The 23310-nt window shown below is 41.3% G+C and overlaps 1 protein-coding gene across 1 annotated transcript in view; it reads right to left on the bottom strand.

Moving 5' to 3' along the window:
• LOC109399616 (uncharacterized) overlaps positions 1 to 23310 on the bottom strand; it is a 578312-nt gene that overhangs the window by 66987 nt on the left and 488015 nt on the right. The gene's annotated exons all lie outside the window — the stretch shown is intronic.

The following is a 23310-nucleotide window of genomic DNA, read 5'->3' as shown; positions in this document are numbered from 1 at the left end:
CCCAAAATAGGTACACCTGCCCAAATGGTACAAGACCCTAGAATGTCAAGGGGACGCTGATGGTTGAATTGTCACACGCCATACATGGCAGCATGTTGCTTCATAAGTAATAACTGTTTCATAACTTCATAATTGAAAGGGGGGAGTAAGTGGAACTGCTGGAAGAAATTAAGTTTACTATAGGTTAAAGATGCAACAGGACGCTACTGTTTTATCTTTTACTCAGAACTCTCGAAACAATGCTTTATTTTTATTTTATATTTCTTTCAACTTGCTGTTGGCCTGCCCCCCATTTTCTCTGTAGTACAAGTACGGTTAGGGAGACCGTGGAAGTAACGGAATCCCACTCCCAATAAATGTTGTCCCGAGTGATATCTCTACGGCATATCTTCTGCATACTCGACCCTTGCTGGAGGGGTCCCATTCCCTCTGCTACTTATATGCTTCCTCTATCGACTCGGTAAATTCTTCTCTGATATGATCAATATCCGCACATACCGTTGTGCGAATATAGATTCGGATCACTACTTAGTTACTGTATGCATGCGCTCAAAACTTTCGACAGTTATCACCACAAGTCGAACCCCGCTGCTCAACATCGAGCAGCAGCGTAACGTAGAAGTGGCTCAAGACTACGCGCAGCAGTTAGCAGTGGCCCTATCAACGGAAGAGCAGCTTGGTGCAGCTACACTTGAAGATGGCTGGAGGGACATCCGATCTGCCATCCCAAGTAACAATCAGCATGCCTTGAAGGTTTATTCATGTTTTATCCTGGTTTTATATGAGCATGTCAAAATGCTAGTTGTTCTAAATTAGTTTTATGTGGTAGTTTTTTACTTTGAACCTTTGGCGTTCCATAAAACTATCATATACAGGGTGCGGCAGGAAAAAGTGCGAAAAGTTCAAGGCACTATTACACGCTAAATATGGGATATGTATGACAATTTTTTCATGACAGTGTATCAGTCAATTTCTATATTCTTGCACTGAAAAATAAAAATGAACATATTTGATGTTTAACATGTGATAATGTAAGCCTAATAAGCGGGTATCAATAAACTGCGCGCCCAATGGTCATTAAACAAAATGACTAAAACAGTAACAAAATTAGCCTTAATTCGATGAACAACCAGACCACACTGATCCAGAACCATGTAGTTTCACATACTAGATGAAATAAGTACATATATTTGATGATACGGTAGAGAAAATTAAACATTTTGTTTTATCAGATACGAAATTTAGTGACCTGTGTACTTTTCTGCGGTTTGAAAATTCTGATAGTCTTCAGCTTCAGGCGCCGCCCTGTAAAGGTTAGTGACCAAAATGGGAAAATTTTTAATTAACTTTTCGGAAAACTAGCCTATTAGAGATCATGGAACGTTGAAACATAGATTGGTTAACGTCAAATGGACGAAAACAAGGTTTGAAGTTGAAAAACACTTTCGCATTTTTTCCTGCCGCATACTGTAACTTCTGCTATAAACATCTTCAATTAAAGACTTGCAAGTAGACATGAATTGGTTTTATCACTTATTATATACCATTTCAATAAAACTTGCATTTGCGGTTGTTGTCGGAGAGATTTTTTTTGTAATCAAATACACAAAACTGTGAGGCAATGCATAAAACCAACAAAAGATTTCGTGGCCGTAACATAAACCAAAAACATGCTGTGATAAAACCGCTAGTTCTATCATGAGCTCAGTTATGACTACCTCAGGAGGGTTAGCCCTATTGGAGGAATCATCAGGAACACAGAGTTTTATCAGAAAAATATGTCGCCTAGCCGGGATAATTCATGTAAATACAGAAAAATTATTACTCAATTTTATAGTTTCACGTACAGCTTAAGATCAAATTAAACCATACAACACGTTTCCGTCATTTTATTTTGTCAGAAAAATTACATAATGTCTTTTAAACTCCGCTGTGTTGAAAAAACCTTTTTTGCACCCAATTCCGCCGAGTAAATTAAATGCATTTAACTTCCAAATTATGCATAGTTTGTGTGGCGCACTTAGTTTTTGTCATTATCACAGTCACATTCACCACAAATTTTCCGTGGCATGTCTCCTGACACGTATTAAATAGGAAAACAAATCTGAATTCCATATCTCAATTTTTATAATTGATGGCTGGATAAACAACCAAGCATAATTTATTCTGACGATCGAACATTGAGAGTGAAAAATAATCAAAACAATTATTTGACAAGTCAGAAGATGGTTTTATTTAGAAGATTGATAAAACTATGATACAACCCGAAATCCTAAGCCGGTTTGCATACGAAGTACTGTAGACTCTAAAAAGACTGGGCCAACTAGCCAGAACGTGGGCTTATTGAGGCATACAAGAACTCGAGAGCATTTTCAAGTCGGCATCAATGGTTTTATGTTTAGGATTTTTGAATCGCTAAAAAACTTTGATAAAATTAAAATTGTTACTTGGGATAGGTAGTACCTCGGCTACAGCACTAGGTTTCGCGACTCCAAATCAATGAAACGACTGGAACGATGGCGAATGTGAACAGTTGAAAAACGAGAAGAATGCAGCATGGGCGAGAGTGCTGCAACACCGTACGAGAGCGAATGAGGCACGTTACAGACAGGCGCGGAACAGGCAGAACTCAGTCTTCCGGATGAAGAAGCGATAGCAGGAAGAACGAGATCGCGAAGCGATGGAAGAGCTATACCGCGCTAAGGACACAAGAAAGTTCTACGAGAAGCTGAACCGCTCGCGCAGAGGCTTTGTGCCACAAGCCGACATGTGCCGAGATAATCACGGGAATATTCTCACGTGCGAGCGTGAGGTGGTCGAGAGGTGGAGGAAGCATTCCCGACCAGTTGCTCCTAACAAGATAATAACAAAATTATAACAACCGTTGTTAGAAGTAACAGAATTTGTTACAATTTTGTTATAAGGATTCTTATAGGTGTGTAATCATAACAGAATTGTAACAAAATTTGTTATTATTTTAAAAACAAAACTTGTTTTATTCATTCAAACAGATATATAACAGCATTTGTTACATTATGCATATTAAAATAATTGTCTATAACATAATTTCGTAACACATTTTTTGTTATATTTGCTATATTTTTTGTAACAAAATAATATCAAAATTTGTTAGATTTTTTGTATTTACGAGAAAAAGTTTAATAATTTTCGTTATATTGACCACTTGAGCCAAAAGAGATGAAACAAAGCTTATAACATAGATAGCATTTATTTATAAGGCAACGCTTAAATCGTCAAGTTTTATCATCCCCTCCTCTTCCGTTACGCTTGTTTGTATTAAATTCCTAAACTTTGTGATTTTTTTTACTTCAACGTTTATTTTAGACTCAAATAAAATGTGTGTATTGATCGTAACGCTAAATTGTACTTCCCACTCTTCCTTGAGCGATACGTTATTTGTGTATGACGTCATATTTGTTTTGAAAAATGTAACAGAACTTGTTATCATTCATTTACAATCTGTTAGAAGCTGTAATAAAAAAAAACTGTTGGAATATCATCATGGTTTGTCAGATGTAAACATTATTATCAATATAAACTGTAAACTGGGTAGTGTGACGAAAAGTATTATCGGCAGGTTTGTTCTCTTCGGCATGAGGGGTTTTTGTAGGCAGAATTGCCTTAAATTTGGGCATATAACTCAGCTTGATTGAGAAGGATTTGGGTCCAACTTTGAGCTCAACAGGTTTCAGAAAACCCCCCATGACGAAGAAAACAAAACTTTCGAAAATACGTAAGTTTCCCTATATAATTAGCTGCAAATCAAATGCTTCACAGCTATCTGTGAACGGAGCACGAAGCAAACATTATTAAAAAAGTTTTCCTAATAGTAACTTTATGCGGATTTAAAAAAATATGTTTCTACACCAGAATTTGCTTCTACACAAAAAAAACGAATCGAAATGCCATTAATAACAATCTTAAAGTAACCGTTTCCAAAATATTCGGAATTTAACTTCATGAGTGTTAATGTGTAAGAATTTAATTTATTCGTGATACTTCATCAACAACACTATGTTAATTCCAACACATTTGTCTATCCCAACAACTTTCTCTTTGGCAATCACTTGATTGGACGAACAGTTTGAAAGATATAGGAAGATTGTGAACTTCATTTTTGTAGAAACAAATGAAGTTTCCAACGTTTCATGGAATGATAGTAATTGGTTGTTTTTATCGATAAACTCTAAGTAAAAACGTAGAAATATATTTATATTTAAGTAAATTCTCAGTAGGAAAATCAACCATGCGTTTTATTGCTTTAAAGTCAAGTTAATTTTCAGCGTGAGCAAGTTTCAGGCATAATTTGGCCGACAAAACCCTTTAGATGAAGACAACAAAGCTGCCGATAATACCCAAAGTTATCCTATCTAAAACGACGGGTATTGCATGTGCTGCAACCAGATGAACAATTTTTCCGTAACATGAAACTTTGTTTCATATGCCTTCTATTAGTTTTGAGTTGTATTTTACACAAATGACGAATCTTTACACGCTAAAACATGCGATCGATAACACTGCCCATATTCGCATAGTCGATGTAAGCGCCACTGTACTTTTCAACATGCTTTTGGAATTTTAACAATGAATAAATATAAATTACAAGATTTTTACCACGTTAACATCTAACTAAGGGTTAGATGTTGTGATCTATTGTATAAAATTGGTCACAAATATGCACACGCGTCAGATATTAGGTTTTGTACGATGGCATTGCCAGTGGTGGTTACATCGACTATGCGAATATGGGCAGAACAGAAAATACCAAAACAGTCCTGTTGCTCTAATTTCGTCAAAATAGTATACCAAGTAATGAATGTTATTGAACGTTGAGAAAGCAAAAGTGGAACTGAATAATTATATAATTGAAAATGCCAACAATTTTACTTATTCTGCTCAATTGATTTTGGAATTTGTTTATTATACCTATTTGGCTTCGACCTAAGAGAGCATCCATTAAGTACGTCACGCTAAAATTGGAAATTTTCAACCCTATATACTTAAGGAGAAACTTCAGAGAATCCAAATATGGCTGCCACAATGGCCGGCTCGTACCCCTACTCACGTTTTCAAAAGCACCAATCTTAAAAATTCGTAAACAAATGCGCTCGATTTGGAAAAGCTGCCTCTTTTTTCAAGTGAGCAAAGCCACGAGTAACAAGTGCGGCTTAGTTCGTTGCTTCGTTCGTCAGATTTGTGCTTCTAAAGTTTGTATGCAAAAATGCAATGGGATTTCTTGATGTTTCACCTTAATGGATGACTCTTTATGTGATAGAATCCATTTTATTGCTTAAAATAAAATAAAATGTTGAATGTAACTAAATTATATCTGCAGTTGTTATCATATCTGCATATGATATAATTGTGATAGATTAAAACAAAATCACTAACGACAAATCAAGTCTATGATATGTCATCGAGCTCAATGTGACGTCATACCACCCCGCTCGTGTACGTCTGACAAAGATTTGAATGAAGAAACTGGCAATACGTAGAACCAGTAAAGCTTCTATCACCGCTCTCTTCAAGTGCTGTGATGGCCTCATTGGCAGAGGCGCCAGATTTCTACCGATAGTAGGTGTCTTGGTTCGAATCCCGTTCGGATCCAAAAATTTTATAACGTACTGGAAACTTTTTTAGTTACCTGCTAAAAATAGAATAACACACTTAAAAATATTTACCCAAAAAATGAGTATAAAAATTTAGTTTTTACCCTAAAATTTTGTCATGCAATTATAACAGAATTTGTTATAATTTTGTTAAATTCTACCATATTTCTTGGAACAAGTTTTGTGATATTTTTGTTATGATCATAACAAAAGTTATTACATTTTTGTTCTTTTCATGTGGGAACTTTGTTAGAATTTTTGTTATTTTAACTACTAACGGTACATGTTTTATAACAACCCTTGTTATAAAAATTTATTGTAACAAAATAACACAGCTTGTTATAATTTTGTAATGTCCATCTAGTCGGGTTACGATGAGCACTTAAAAGGCGACGTTGCAAGTACCGAAGGTAGCGTGGTAACATATTTAGGCGTATGTGCACAGGACGAAAAACTTCCGGCCCCTGACCTCCAAGAGATTGAGGAGGAGGTTAGCCGGTTGAAAAACAACAAAGCCGCTGGAGCAGATCAACTACCCAGCGAGCTTCTAAAATACGGTGGAGAAGCACTGGTGAGAGCTGGGTCATTACCAAGATTTGGGAAATGGAAGTATTACCGGAGGAATGGATGGAAGGTATCGTGTGTCTCATCTACAAAAAGGGCGACAAGTTGGATTGAGGGAACTACCGCGCGATCACACTACTGAGCGCTGCCTACAAAATACTCTCTCAAATTTTATGCCGCCGTCTATCACCGATTGCAAGAGAGTTCGTGGGGATCAGGCTGGATTCATGGGTGAACGCGCTACAACGGACCAGATGTTCACCATCCGCCAGGTGTTGCAGAAATGCCGCGAATACAACGTGCCCACACATCACTTGTTCATCGATTTAAAATCGGCGTATGATACAATCGATCGACAACAGCTATGGCAGATTCTGCACGAATGCGGATTCCCGGGTAAACTGATACGATTGATCAAGGTGACGATGAATCGAGTGATGTGCGTAGTTCGAGTATCAGGGACACTCTCGAGTCCCTTCGAATCTGACAGAGGGTTACGGCAAAGTGATGGTCTTCCGTGCTTGCTGTTCAACATTGCTTTAGAGGGTGTAATTAGGAGAGCGGGGATAAACACGAGTGGAATGATTTTCACGAAGTCCGTTCAGCTGCTTGGTTTCGCTGATGATATTGATATTATTGCTCGTAAATTTGAGACGATGGCGGAAACGTACATTCAACTTAAGAGTAAAGCCAGGCGAATCGGATTAGTCATTGATGTGTCGAAGACAAAGTACATGATGGCAAAGGGCTCCAGGGAGGAATCTCCGCACCCGCCACCCCGAATTTATATCGACGGTGATGAAATCGAGGCGGTTGAAGAATTCGTGTACTTGGGCTCACTGGTGACCGCCGACAACGACACCAGCAGAGAAATTCAGAGGCGCATTGTGGCAGGAAATCGTGCTTACTTTGGACTCCGCAGAACTCTACGATCAAATAAAGTTCGCCGTAACACGAAGTTAACCATCTACAAAACGCTGATTAGACCGGTCGTCCTCTATGGGCACGAAACATGGACCCTACGTGCAGAGGACCAACGCGCCCTCGGAGTTTTCGAACGGAAGGTGTTGCGTACCATCTACGGCGGAGTGCAGATGGAAGACGGGAATTCGAGAAGGCGAATGAACCACGAGCTACATCAGCTGCTGAGAGAGCCAACCATCGTCCACACCGTGGACGAGTCACGTCATCTGGATGTCGGATAGCAACCCGACTAATATGGTTCTCGAGAGTTATCCGACCGGGACAAGAAGACGTGGTGCGCAGCGAGCTAGGTGGGTCGACCAAGTGGAGGACGATCTGTGGACCCTACGCAGAGTGTGGAACTGGAGACAAACAGCCATGGACCGAGTGGAATGGAGACGGCTACTATGTACAGCAGAGGCCACCCCGGCCTTAGCCTGATCGTAAGGTAAGCTATCGACTCGCTGTATACCATGAGGGTAATGTCATCGTCAATGCCTACCAGCTTTGCGTCCGGGCTCAGGATGGATCCCTGAGGTACCCCCGTGGTGATATTGTAGTTCCTCTCGTCTTCCTCTGTGTCATAGAGGTTGGTGTCCAATATCCGGGACTCCTAGATCCTAGGTGTATGGCGCACTCAATAGGGCGGCCCAGCTGACGCTGTTGAACGCATTCTTCACGTCTAGCGTGACGATCACGCAATCTCGACCGTTTTGGTTACAGCCCAAATAGCGTCCATCGTCGATCGACCCTTCCGGATGCCGAACTGGTTATCCTAGAGCCCACAGTCATCTGGTTTCTCGGTATTGACCAGCAGCCTTGACAGAATGATCCGTTCCAACAGTTTCCCGGCGTTGTCCAGAAGGCATATAGGTATGTATGCCGACGGGTCACCAGGCAGCTTCCCGGGTTTTGGTAGTCTTTGTCTTTTTCACCTCTTCACCTACTCCTTCTCGCCTAGTATCTCTTGAGCTAGTGCTTTGTAGGAGGTAGCCTTTTTAGTGGTCTCCTTCTTCAGCACTGCATCATCTTTTCAGTCCTGGTGCGCTGGATGGTTTAAATATCGGCGCCCAGCCAGCGGTGAGAGACGATTTTCACTTCGCATGGCCCTTAGTACCTCAGCGTACGTGTCCGCCGCGGTTTTGAAGACCAGTGCATCGCTCCGTTCGCGTTTGCGGACTGACTTCACTCTTCTCACTACCTTCTTCTACCCAACCGTTATCCAAGGATTCTCCTTCCCTTGTTCCGGTTGATCACCGTTCCTCTTAGGGTTGGCCATTTGGGGCTTGGTTTACCTGCCTCTTGCGCGTTTCGCAAGCGCCTTAGCAGCCTGGTTGCTCGCGCTGATCGTTTCTTCCTTCCTCTTTGGATTTTCGCCCGTCTCTGCCAGACACTTCTGGGGTTGCGTCTCCTTTGTGGGTTTCGGCCATGCAGTTCGAGCCGTAGTGCGGTTTGACCACTCCGCTACGGCTCTGTCGAGCTGCATGGTTGCGTTGCCAACAAAAAAGAAGCTGTCCGTTTGGGTGGACTGCTCTTCCCTACTCCTAGCGTGTCATCAGCCATACTACGCTTTTCGACCAGAAGATTGTAAAGCTAGCGATTTTCGGAGCTTCAACAGTCCCTATTTCAGGTCCTTCCTGATGTTCATCCAGCTGTTCGGCAACTACCATCATCTTTGGTAGTTCGCTCCTGTTGCGGTTAAGCGCCCACCTGAGGTCCACGCGCCGGTCATCTGCGCTTCCTCGGCCGACGCTGCGTCGCCTCGTGCTCCTCCTGGTGAGCCTCCTACAGCTTGCTCGCTGGTGGGTACACCAGTCTTTCGTAATGGCAATATCGCCAGTGCGTTATCTATTGAAGCAGGGAGGCCACCCGAAGGTTGGCACAGGTTCTTATGGGGATTGAGCTCAGAGCCGTAACAGCGTTAATCAGAAGTGAACCTACTTCCACTCAGTTGTCTAAGCTAGGAACAGGTCAGGAACATACCTTAAGGTCACGTCACGAAAGACAGAGCCGGCGGATGGGCTACGCCGTTGCAAGTCAGTGTCACCTGACCTTAGTCAGAGGATAGAATGCCGTTGCTACCAGCTCACTTGTGCGTAGTTATCTAAGCGTGTTCCGCTTCAGTTACCAATTACAAAGCAAGACCAGTATTCCGTATTCGCGTCGTTCCTGATGTGCCCGAGGCACTCCTAGATGGGCTGCGATACTCTAGAAGCGGTGTAGTATCGCTTGTACAGATTTGCTTCCGGGTGTGTATAACTTCTGAGGAGGCCTAGCAGGCCCCAACCACGCCTAATCCGCTTGAGCAATCATTCGCTCCCAAGAATCTTTGTACCTGATATTGATAGATTACGAAAAAGCTATCGACCGTCTCAATCATGTGGGGAGTCCTCAGGCGCAAGGGTGTCCCTGAGAAAATCATCGGCCTCATTGAAGCATAGTACAAGGCATTTTCGTGCAGAGTACTGCGCAACGGTGTCTCATCCGACCCCATCCGAGTCGTTGCTGGAGTGATGCAAGGATGTATACTATCACCGCTACTGTATCCCATCGTAATCGACGAGATCCTGGTAATGCGATTGATCGACACTTTTTTTAGCCATCTTCAAGCAATCCATGGAAATTTTCTAATGGAGTTCTTGGAGATGCTTTTCAGTTTTCGAAGGAATACATGGAGAAATTTCTAAAGGAATCTCTAGAAGATTTTATTAAACAATCTCTGAAACTTTTAAGGAGTTCCTAAATGAATTTCTGAAAGAATCCAAATTCGTAGAATACAAGTTATCAAATTTGCTGTTATGAGCAGTTTGTATCCACGTACCAGTGGTTATTCGTTACAGCAAGTTCTGAAAATATTTCAAATTACTGGTTACACGTTGCATCCATCGCTCTTAAACTTCTCTTCATGGATTCCCCTTACAATGTCCTACACACTAAAAAAATCTCAATTTTAATAGTGACACAATTGATCGAACTGCCTGAAACAGCTTTGACATAAACATAAATAAGCCACATTTTTACACCTTTTGTGACGTATGTAATAAGTTTATATTGTTTGAGTTCTTCCAGCCATAATTTTAAATCACAGAACTAATAATTTAGTTCTCTATGCTGTAAATTTACGCGATATGTTACAGAAACATAATGTTTACTGATGTTGAACTGTCAAACAGCACCTTACAAAATCAGATGAAGACTGCAGTCGATTGGAAATTTGTTTATTACGAAGGTGAAACAGCATAAAAACTGCTCATAAACTTAACACCGAGCCACAAACCTGGGAATGACAATCCGTTGCCATCAGCCGATGCAGTGCTCAGTCAATCAGAAGGCGGCTTTGTCTGCTTGGCTGCGATGACGGCTGTCTCCGTACATACATACACGCCAGCAGTGACAACGCGACAGCCGAACTGGCAAGTTTGTTTATGGTAGAAGTTGTTCATCTTCGACTACCATCCCTTCAACGTGATGAGTCAGCCGAGAGAGCAAGATCGAAAACTGACACTCTGAGGATCGAAGTTCGAATCCCGAATGGAACTTTTTTGTATTTTTCTGTTTCAATATTCGGTGCTATAAATAGCACAGTTCTCAATCATGTATACAAGCAGCCGACGCGCTGAGCTGTTGCGGTAAAATTACATGAGTTTAACATGTTCCGTTTCCTGTAAAAATAAGATCGCACACAATTTTGCGTCAAATGTGTTGCTTTTATATGTCGGACTTATATGACACAAAATTACAAGATTTTTTCGAAGTGTGTAGTTCTAGCCACAGAAGCAACCGTAGCAAGTATGTTATTTATGTTCTATTATGCTTGCCCATGAACCAACTTTGCTTGTAAATTCTATACACGGTTCATTTCTATAAAACACTCCTCCAATAGTGGGTCGGTTCAGCTGCAGAACTTTCAAGACTAGCCCTGCGCCCACACCACACCGCCCCAGCCGCGAACCCATTCACCAACCGGCGAGAAAGTCCGCACAACAGCGGACATCCGAGCTGAAAGAGTGCTTCCCTCCTCGCTCTATCCAGTCGAGCCTAGATGCTCTCAAGGACCGGAAACAGCATTTTAACATGTCCAACCAACTAACCAACCACTCCGCACTCACTCGTGGCTTTAGTCCGCTCGTTCGCTTCGAAAGCCGCCAGCCCAGCCAAGTCATCGAGCTGGTAGTGCACTATACCTACCCTCACACACACAATGGTCTGCTTTAAGTGCTGCATTTATGTCGGAAGTGGTTTGCAACAATTTATTTTATCCCCAAAAAACCGTTTCGAAGCACAAACCTCACCGTCCGTCGTCGTCGTCGTCGTCGTCTCGTTGCACTCCGAGGAGTGCCCGCAAAGTTCATTTTCTCCGCACCATCATCCGAGTGACCATCAACAACCACCGACCACCGAGTGCAGTGTGTGGCTGGTTGCACCGTGAAGTGGGGGTAAATTAATCAGTACACTTTCATGAGGTACGTATACGAGAGCTGAGCTGGATAAATCAGAAGAGCTTCTTGAAGTACGGATCTTCACAGCATCTTCTTCTTCTTTGTAGTGTGAGTTGGCTTCTCAGCTTAGTATTCTATGAGCTCTTTCTCAGTTATTAAGCGGGAGCTTCTTTGTCGATCAACCATTATTGCATTTGATTATCGTGTGGCAGGCTTGAGGATACAAATGAAATCAGTGAAATCTCCTTTACGAAAAGATTTCAAGACCGTCCAAGAATCATCTCCAGACACCCTTTGTCTTGCTAAACACTCGAATATCTTCATACCTACATAAATTTGTATCTATTTGCATCTTTATAATGAGATTTTCTACTCTAGGCTAGTTCATCTCGAAACCCACGTTTTATTTCCCTTCCGAAGGAACTCACATTTTATGGGTGTGTCGGAAGTAAGATTCAATTCGAAGTCCTCGGCGAGAGAATCATGCTCTCTATCCATCATGTAGACTCATTTTGACCATCTCAGACCCCCCTCCCCCCTCGTTAACTTATGTCCACACAAAAATTTTGAAATTTGTATGGGGCGTAGACTTTGGCTAGACCCTCACCGCCCCCCTTAAGAGTCTACTGTATTTATGGACAGGCCCTTACAGCTCCTAACTAATTCCTAGGATCCATGAAATTCGGAAAACTCCTGGATCATATGAAAGTTGCGATCAAAACAGATTAAACATGCACTGCTGGCTGAACCACAGTTAGTGACAACCTAGGTGACAAAAGTCACCTGCTACTCAAGCAAGAAAAAATAGCTGTAGAATACTCAAATCAGGTATGCACAGCCTACCTACAACCTGAATGAGGTATTTAGAAGCCCTGCATAAAAGGTAAAATTCCTAAAATGATAACTGTTTTGTATTCTACGTATACCACATGAATAATTGCATTATTGCAGATACACGCTGGTAACAACTTGGTGCTGTAAAAACGTTTCTCCAACTATTATCAACCTTCATTTGAAGAAAATCTGAACACAAGAGGTACAATCCTTTGTTCAGCTCCTAAACATCTAATTTTGATGATTTTATTCAACCTTTGTGTGGCTTCGTGGTCGTGCGGCTAAGGTCACCAAGCCTTTAGTCGCATCGTTCTAAGGAGCGCGGGTTCGATTCCCGCCGCAGCTGTCAGGAAAAGTTTTCGGCTGTGCCACTGGGCGTTGCATGCTAGTCCGTTGTCTAGTGTCGTGCTTCCTTCAAAGAGCGAAAAGCTCACTGGAAGTACTAAACGTGTCCGTGTCTTTTAAACCTTTAGCTGATTAGAGGTTCATTGGAAGGCTGATTGAGGGCTGCATAAGCGCTTAATCAGTAAAATCAATTAAATTTATTAATTGTGTAAAATAAAATAAAACCACTTTCGTGAGCCTATTTTTACCATTAGCTGCGTCTATTTCCAGAAGAGATGTTTAGAAATTATAAATTAATCTGTGGGAAAGCTGGCAATTGAACTAGGACCTCCTGATTTATAGTCACTCATCTTAGCACCTACACCACACACAATTGTTGAGTCCAGGGATGGGAACAATCACTTGCAAAGACTTACATTCACTTGCTATTTTCTCAGCTCAGAAGCGTGCAATCCAGAAACGATGTATGGACGACTTTATCCTTGTGGTTTTATTTGAAAGTTTGCCCAATAGAGTAGGGGTCGCACACCCATACCGAAGTCGTTAGGGAGCTGCGAAGGCAACTCTCCTCGAGGTAAATGTAAGTTGCACTCACCTCGTGGAGAATCACTTTCACAGCTCTGTCACGACTCTGGTATGCGTGTGCGACCCCTACTCTATTCGGCAAACTTTTAGACAAAATCACAAGGATAAAATTGTCCATACATCGTTTCTGGATTGCACGCTTCTGAGCTGAGAAAATAGCAAGTGAATGTAAGTCTTTGCAAGTGATTGTTCCCATCCTTGGTTGTGTCTAAATAGTCAAGAACATAAGTTGAACAAAGTCTGTATTGAGGCTGAAGAAGCGATGTGGACTTCACGAGAACCATGCTTGAGCCAGCTGTCAAAAAAATATTTGATTAAAGGTTGAACATCAGATGATTAATTCTGCATTTTGGTGACTGTTTTAAAGCTGCTAACCTAGATGGATAATATTCTATTCAACTTGATATTCAGCCATCTATGCATTGCTGATTAAAGAGGTTGAACAAGCCATACTTCAGACCAATATTCAACTATCATTGTGTTCAGCCATTGACATCATTAACCAGCTATTGTTCAGCTAATACTCTCACTGTTTAGGTCAGGTCTTTTCTACGCGGTTTTTATTCAATCAGCCGCGTAAACGAAAACTCCTTACAATTTTTTTCATTGTCTTATTTTCCATGATTCTTCGAGAAATAGTGAGACTTTTTTCGCGGTATTTTGAATTTTGAACTGAGTTTTTTTTTAAGCGGTACGTATCTCCCGCGTTAAAAAACTGACTGTACCCATATAATAATCGACGATTTTTCCATACAATTAGTTTTTAATATTATCTTTATTTACGAGGCATTCAGCCTTAGTCTGGTTCACCTCGGTGATACAAATAATGATATTTTTCCACAATTTAATAATAGGGTATCGCGCTACTTGGGCGGTGGTTTTCTTCGTCTGTTATTTTCGTCTGTTTTCCACTGTAACTCGGTCAATTTTGAACCGACTGACTTGAAATTTTGTACACGGGTAGATACTATACCTATCTCACCGCATTCCAAAAATTGTGTCAATTGGTTCAAGATTGACTGAGTTATAGTGGAAAACAGACGAATATAGAAGCCACCGCCCAAGTAGCGCGATTCCCTACCTCAATACCGAACCAATAACTCTTTGAGTTATTTTTTGTCGGTGATTCCCCACCTACAGAAGACCAAAATAAGCGATTTTCATTACCAGTCTAACTAATAAATATCGTTTTTTACGTGAAGTTTCGGCCTAATCACTTTTCAGCCATCTTCAGACGCAATTTTATCGCTGCAGTTGATGCTACCTCCTATCCAGCTGAGAGATCATGTACCACTCCAATCACGTACAAATCAATACCTTGTCTTGGTATGATATCTTACTTTGGTATGCTGCAGTTATGGGTCAGTTCTTCGTCCCTGCTCCGGTATCTATTCCAATGGCGGCCGGAGAGCAAAGGATTGGGATGGGAAAGCACTCTCTGGCAGTACGTGATTAAAAAACCAACTTCACGTTCAATAAGGCGCATGGTTCACAATATGTATTTTTCAATTATCGGGTTCGTCACTTCACTCACTTGAAATCTATTCGCCTGTACATACAGATGGAGGCGCAGGGTCTTTGAAAAGGTTGAATGAATTACCACCAGTTTCTTGAGAGTAATTGCTTTAAATGATACTTACCGGGATTCAGATTCCTTCAATTATTTCTCGTGGGATAACTTTTGGCCTTATTTCAGGCATTTCTCCGAAACTATATATGGGGACTTTTATGGGAGTACCTCCTGGATCCTTTCAGGGATTCCTTCAAAAATTTCTCTCAAGATTCCTTTTTCCCTTTAGGATTTTATCCCAGATTCGTTCAATTATTCCATCAGAGATGCTGTCAGGAATTCCTGCCGGAATTTCCTCAGAGACTTCTTACAGAATTCCTTTAGGGATTTCTCGTGGTCCTCACAAGATTTCTTCAGTGATCCCTTCCGGGATTCGTCCAGGTGTTTCTCTACATCTCTACAGGGATCTTTCTGAGACCTCTCCCGGTATTATTTCGGAGATTTCTCAAGGAATCATTGAAGGAATCTTTGGAGGAGTTACTCCCAGGTTTTTAGGGGATTTTTTTTTCAAGGAATTCTGCCGGGGCTCCTTCAGGGATTCTCCCGGGCATCCTTTATGAATTCCTTCATTGAGTTCCCCCGGATTTCTTTCAGTTCCACCAGTATGAAACGTAACGCTTGGTCGTACTCCCCTCTCCGCCTAGAGCGTTACGTAATTAGTGAATGGCGCCTATCTATACGGATCAAAATGTAACGTTATATATAAGTTGTGCTGATAAAAAGCTTGACAAAATTATCGGATATTAGACAAGACTGACGCAATCCACCAATGGTCGAGAACTGTCCTGGCCACGTCCTTGCGACTGCTGAGGAATGCACAGCAAGCAACAAATTTTGTAATATCCAGGCGCGTAATTTCTGGTGATGTAACCAATTTCGAAGTTGTTCGGCAATTCTATTAGGAGCTTATTTGGCTTTTTTTACTTCATTGGCAAATCCTTTGTAATGTTTTCAGAAAAGTCTCCGGCAAGTCATTCTACTTTTTTTTTGGGATTTTCGTCGATTTTTTTGACTTTTATTATCTATGCTATTCAGTATTTCTTTCGCCAATTCCTTCGAAAACTCCTTCGGAAATGCTTTTATAAATCGCTTTCATAATTTTACGGAAATTCTTTAGGAACTTTCTTCTAAATTTCTCCAGTAATTATGTAAGAAGTTTTGCAGAAATTCCGACTGGAACAACCTTCGGCAATTCCGATGTTACTTGCATTGAAAATTTATTTTGGAATTTTATCAGCAATTCTTTTGGAAACTTCGATTATTACTTTGGGATCTTCTTTGGTAATTCCTTTGGAAATTGATTCGGCAAATTTCTCAAAGATTTCCTTCGAGAATTTATTTGAGAAAAAAGTTTGACGATTCTTTAAAAATTCTGTCATGGTGATACTATGGCAATTACTTTTGGAATTCTTGCTAAGTTTTATTCAGAAAATGATTTCGGAAAAAATTCTTGAGAATTTCTTCGAAAATTGTTTTGTGAATGTTTGAGGAAATTTTGTAGAATATATTTCAGCAATTTATTTTGAGATTGGATTTGACCAATTTCTTTAAAAAAGCCTTAATGTTTCTCCAGGAATTCCACTGGTATTTTTTTATATGAATTCTTTTGGCAACTACTTTGAAAGTTATTTATCTGTTTTATTGAAGTTTCTTGGTGAGCCGATGTCCCGTTGTGGTCCTTGGTCAGATTCATTGGCGGAGCCAGCATTTTCTTTCTTCTCAATCACTCTCCTAAGCGAACACGAGAAAGAGAAAGAAGGAAGAGGAGGCAGCTTGCCCCCTCTTTCATCTCGCTCTTTCGCTTGTATGTTTTGGAGAGTGAGTAAGGAAAAAGAAAAAGCTGGCTCCGCTAATGGCCAGATTCACCGTTGCTTTCTGGAATTGCCTCAGCAACGCTTCACCGGCGAAACTGTACTTGTCTCGTATTTGTCGTATTAATCCCATCTCACTCCCTTCATTGCTCAATATGGCTTTAATATGATGTGCTAATCACCGTTTACTGATATTTGTCTGTTTTATTGATGTTTCTCGGCGAGCCAATGATTTATGGGTAAATTTAATTGAAAATTATTCGGCAATTTCTTTGGGAATTTGTCAGGAAGTTTTTCGTGAAGTTCATAAGATTTTCCACGAGCAAGCCCAGTTTAGAATTTCTCATTTCCAATTCAGCCATTTTTGGAAGCAATAAATATAACTACAATTAAATCATAAAGAATTACAAAAGTAATCACGATAAAATTGCTTGAGAAAATTGCAAAATAACTGAAAAAAAATGCTGAACCAATTTTAGAGGAATAGTCATTGAAATTCTAAAAAAAAACAAAGAAATATCTGATTAAATTCCAATAAAACTACCGCAGAAAATTTCCGGACGGTTCTATAACATTTACCCGAAAGCCATTTACCCGAAAGACATTTACCCGAAACTGAGGATAAACTTTTTTGTTATTTTTCCAATACATGTAAAGGAATAACATCAATAATGAAATCTCAATACTTTGCCTCACTTTGCCTAGGGTATAACTTTTTTTACAGCCGTCGGATCACTTCGCGGTCTTCGACAAAGTTGTTTGACATATAATCACCTACAACAATACCAAAGGGTTTGATTATTGAACGCTTACAGTGCCACCTAGCGGCAAAATTCGAAAACTCAAAATTTCTGCATACATTTGGCCAAGTTTTCCCATACAAACTTCAAGCGTTTTGAGCGCCCCCTTAGGCTTAACCGATTTCGCTCAAATTTTGAACGTAGCTTCTGGGAGTCCGAAACAACTACTTTAGGAGGTAAGACTTGGCATTTTTAGAAATTTTTGTTTTTCATGTAAGTGTGGGCCACCCTAATGTACAACCCTATCTGGAGTGCCTGGGGAATCCTAAGGGAAGTTTATTAAAGAAGTATCGGGAGGATTCCTTAAAGGAAGCCAAAGTACAAGCCAAAGCGTACAACAGGTATATAGGTAGTTCCAGGTGTGATTAAGTTTGTTCAAATGAGCCATTAAAAAATATTAGAATTAATGTGGTAAGTTTAAAAGTTTAGGTGACTGTTAAGGAAAAATTCTAGGGAGCTGCCAAATTTGCTCTAGGGGGTGCCAGGCACCCATCGAACGCCCCTTAGGTACGCCAATGATCATCAAACAATAATTTCCTCTCATTTAACATTATGTTTCCTTATTCTAACTATTTATTGAAACTGGTTTTATATATGTTCATACCATTGAAATACTGTCTTGATTAACGTCTCTTTTCTTTTTTTTTCTACACACTTTCCTCTCGGCTTGAAATTTCCAATTTGCAAATATAGACCAACACATTCGAAAGAGAGCCTTATTATTAAGAATACCTATGTAGAAGACCAAAATTGTCTAAAAAATCATTTGAAGGCACCTTTTCTTGCAAATATGGGTCCTGGGCAACTGATTATAGGGTTATTTGAGGATTCAAAACATACTAAAATTTATAGAAATAAAAACAAGGTTTTTTGATCTCGCAATCAGACTGAAAAGCCTGAAAAAAAAACCAAAAGTCCATCAAGAACAGTTTTGATCAATCAAAAATAGTGTGAATCTTAAAATCTCACGAACTTAAATTTTCAACAAATTTCTATAGTTATGCCTCTTGCACATGGAGGCGTTACATTTTCGAACTGAATCAATTCGTACCCAGTCTACGGTACAATTGCTCCAGTCCCTATACATGGACCGCGCTAGTTGGAACGTAGGAGTTTGGTTACATATAGATTTCCACCGAAAGCAAACACACGAAGAAGTGTCGCAAGGAGGACTCGCAAAGACGGAACTTTTCAACTTTTCCATGTAGTCGGTGTGTTTCTACATGTGTTTCTTTTGAACAGGGCGGATGGACTACGACGGATCGGACGGCACACTGAACCCGTCCTCTCCCTCCTCCAACACAACCCGAAGAATATAAACACATATCTGGAATCGATTTTCCACTCTGTGATTGCCGGTTAACATTCGGGATGGGGCTTTTCTGCGCCCCCGGGGTGGCAAAGAGAGCGGAGGAAGGCAGAGGAAAACGTAAACATTGATTTTGCCGTTCGTTGGTTCGGAAATTGGCGGCCGTCCGCCGGAGTAGTGGAGATCCGCTTGCGATCCGTAGAGAGAGAGAGACAGAGCAAGGATACATTTTTCCAACCGCATCAATTTCACAGTTGACATGATTGGTGTGACTTATGGCGGCAAAAAGGAGGTCGGAGAGTGTAAATAGCGGGAGGCTTTAAATTAAACACACAGTCTTCTGGTTTGTTGTATAGTGGTGATGTAACGGTTGTAGGTTCTATCTGCGATACAGTAAGAGATCTCGAAAGTTGTGGGAAGCTGTGGAATATGTTTTTCTTTGAAATAAATCTTGAGATGCATCAGCCGAGGGCTGAAAATCTTGATAATAAAGATACATAATAATGTTTACGATTTCCATTATCATGATATGTTTACAAATATGCCAATTAGTCATATTTTAGAGAGTTCTGACAGTACTTCACAGAGCCCCAGGAACAACCACTCGACAAACTTTCAAGTAATTATTTATATAATTTCAGTGTGATTATTAAAAGGGGACGTTTATGTATATTGTTTTTTAATTTTTATTATCGAGAATTTCAGCCCGAGGCTTGTTCGTAGGGATGCACTCATCATTTTTGATAATACTGTCACTTGCAGTCTCTTTGAACGTTCCACCTTCCGTTCGAAAACTCCAAGGGCGCGTTGGTCCTCTGCACGTAGGGTCCATGTTTCGTGCCCATAGAGGACGACCGGTCTAATCAGCGTTTTGTGTTACGGCGAACTTTATTCGATCGTAGAGTTCTGCGGAGTCCAAAGTAAGCACGATTTCCTACCACAATGCGCCTCTGAATTTCTCTGCTGGTGTCGTTGTCGGCGGTCACCAGTGAGCCCAAGTACACGAATTCTTCAACCGCTTCGATTTCATCACCGTTGATATAAATTCGGGGTCGCGGGCGCGGAGATTCCTCCCTGGAGCCCTTTGCCATCATGTACTTTGTCTTCGACACATTTATGACTAATCCGATTCGCCTGGCTTCACTCTTTAGTCGGATGTACGTTCCCGCCATCGTCTCAAATTTACGAGCAATAATATCAATATCATCAGCGAAACCAAGCAGCTGAACGGACTTCATGAAAATCGTACAACTCGTGTTAATCCCCGCTCTTCTTATTACACCCTCTAACGCAATGTTGAACAGCAAGCACGAAAGACCATCACCTTGCCGTAACCCTCTGCGAGATTCGAAGGGACTCGGGAGTGTCCCTGATACTCGAACTATGCACATCACTCGATCCATCGTTGCCTTGGTCAATCGTATCAGTTTATCCGGGAATCCGTATTCGTGCATAATCTGCCAGAGCTGTTCTCGATCGATTGTATCATACGCCGATTTGAAATCGATGAACAAGTGATGTGTGAGCACGTTGTATTCGCGGCATTTCTGCAACACCTGGCGATGGCGAACATCTGGTCCGTTGTAGCGTGTTCACCCATGAATCCAGCCCGATATTGCCCCACGAACTCTCTTGCAATCGGTGATAGACGGCGGCATAAAATTTGAGAGAGTAACTTGAAGAGAGCGCTTAGTAGTGTGATCGCGCGGTAGTTCAATTCAACTTGTCGCCCTTTTTGTAGATGGGACATACGTTACCTTCCATCCATTCCTCCGGTAATACTTCCTCCTCCCAAATCTTAGTAATGACCCAGTGTAGTGCTCTCACCAGTGCTTCTCCACCGTATTTAAGAAGCTCGCTTGGTAGTTGATCTGCTCCAGCGGCTATGTTGTTTTCCAACCGGCCAACCTCCTCCTCAATCTCTTGGAGGTCAGGGGCCGGAAGTCTTTCATCCTGTGCACATACTCCTAAATCTGTTACCACGCCACCTTCGGTACTTGCAACGTCAACACCTCACGCTCGCTCGTGAGAATATTCCCGTGATTATCTCGGCACATGTCGGCTTGTGGCACGAAGCCTCTGCGCGAGCGGTTCAGCTTCTCGTAGAACTTTCTTGTGTCCTTAGCGCGGTACAGCTCTTCCATCGCTTCGCGATGGGAATCCCCACTATAGGAATTCATGTAGCAAAGAATACGCCTAAATGTACGCATGTTCAGTCTACCAAAGATCTCAAATCTCATATGTCACGTGTTGATCACCCTATAGTACTGATGAATTCTCCGGCATCAGTTTCAGTACTATAGAAATCCGATAAGGTCGAATCCATACTATAGGAATCTTGTCTGTAGTGGATTATTTCAAGCAATAATGGCTGTGTTTGTGTTGACTACATCCGATTAACTTGAGCGTGGGCCTCTCTAATGCCTAATAAAGCGTAATCTGCTGTTTTCTTGTGATTCCATTAGAAATGCCTTGAAGCACTATATTACTCAACCGTGGATTATTATTATTAACAGAGTCCGTAAAATTTCTTCATTGTTTCTCTCACGCAAATATTTAATTACGTGCCTTGGAGGAAAGTTACCTCTTTTACAGCCATCACAACCACCGCACTCATCGTCAGCAAAATCGTATTCCCCCTTGTTAATAGTAAATGTACGCAGCAGCGAATGTGAACTTGCGTGTCTTTATGTTCGTGCGAGTTGTTGCAATACCGCCCATTCGCAAGCTGGCGCTGGCTTGCTTGCTGGTTGCTTGCGCTAATTGGTTGCAGGATGTAAATCTTATTTTCCCTCCGGGAGAGATGGTGTGAAAAAGTTTTCCCGCCGCACCTTCCGCAACCTTGCGGTTGAGAGACTACGCGCTTTCTTGGTGTTTCCCTCTCCTGGAGGTGTTTTCCTGATGAAGCGAGGGAATGTGCGTTTGGGTGTTTGTGTTGTTTTAGTAGGGAAAGATGGAAAACACACCGCAAGTGAGTTGAAAGTTTTCTAATATTTAACATACATGCATTTCAATATATGTAAGCAAAACTTAAGTTCTACAATCCACATTTAGCTTCTCACAATAAAAAACTTCATATTGCATGCGGATTGCTTTATCGAAAACGATGGTTGGAGGTAGCTGTAATAGGGATTATATTTATCAACGAGTAACCTGATCATTCACAGAACTGTAATTAAATATATTTTATTAGGTTTATTCGTAACAGAACATGTAAAATTCACAAACACTTGAAATTATTTAGTCTGTGATTCATAATTTTATACTAACAATCATAGGTGCATTTTTCGGCATTTTCTCCTGACAGGATATGAAATAATTTCATTTCCTGCTTCGCTCGCTATGGTTGTAACGTGGTACGAAAGGCTGATGTGTACGTTCCTAGTCATGGTTGCAAGTAACGAAGATTCGTTGTTTATTCAGGTGTAATGTTTCTTAATAGAGTAGAAGTAGGCAGGATGAGCATTATCAAGAGTCTTAAAAGCGTAAATGCCGGTGTCGTTACCAGCCAGGGCTCGGTTTTTTTAATCTAGTGAAACTGCCCTTGACGACTGTGGAGGGTCCAGTAGTATCTACAACCCCTAGTAACACCGGATGTCGAGCTAACATTCCTTCCTTTCCCCGGCAAGATTGTTGTAAGAAGATAGGTTGTCTGAGTTGGCCATTTTATAGGCGAGGGACGTGCGGGGGAGGGTGGTAGGGGAGGTAGGTTGTTGCTGTTGTTTGTTGTTGTTTTTGTTGTTGTTGTTGTTGTTGTTGTTGCAAGATTGTTGTTGTTGTTGTTGTTGCTTGGTGTTGTTTGTTGTTGTTGGAGTGGTTCGGTGTTGTTTAGTGTTGTTTGGTGGTTTTTTTGGTGTTGTTTTGGTATTGTTTGGTGTTGTTTGGCGTTTTTTGGTGCTGTTTGGTGTTGTTTTGGTGTTGCAACCCGGCAACGCCAACAATATCACAACGTGAAAAGTGCCACAACACCACAACACCGCAACCCAACAACAGGCAACGTTGTGTTGCAACAACAAAAAAATCCAAGATGGCCGCCATGCAACATTGGCGATCTGGATAACCTATCTTCTTACAACAATCTTGTTTCCCCGGTAGGTTATCCAGATCGCCAATGTTGCATGGCGGCCATCTTCGATTTTTTTTGTTGTTGCAACACAACGATGCCCGTTGTTGGGTTGCGGTGTTGTGGTGTTGTGGCACTTTTCACGTTGTGATATTGTTAGCGTTGCCGGGTTGCAACACCAAAACAACACCAAACAACACCAAAAAACACCAAACAACACCAAACAATACCAAAACAACACCAAACGTCACCAAAACACCACCAAACAACACTAAACAACACCGAACAACTCCAACATCAACAAACAACACCAAGCAACAACAACAAACAACAGCAACAACCTACCTCCCCTACCACCCTCCCCCGCGCGTCCCTCGCCTGTAAAATGACCAACTCA

The sequence above is a fragment of the Aedes albopictus genome, chromosome 3, assembly GCF_035046485.1.
Source record: "Aedes albopictus strain Foshan chromosome 3, AalbF5, whole genome shotgun sequence".
NCBI classification, from domain to species: domain Eukaryota; kingdom Metazoa; phylum Arthropoda; class Insecta; order Diptera; family Culicidae; genus Aedes; species Aedes albopictus.
This window is presented reverse-complemented; position numbering and strand designations above follow the sequence as displayed.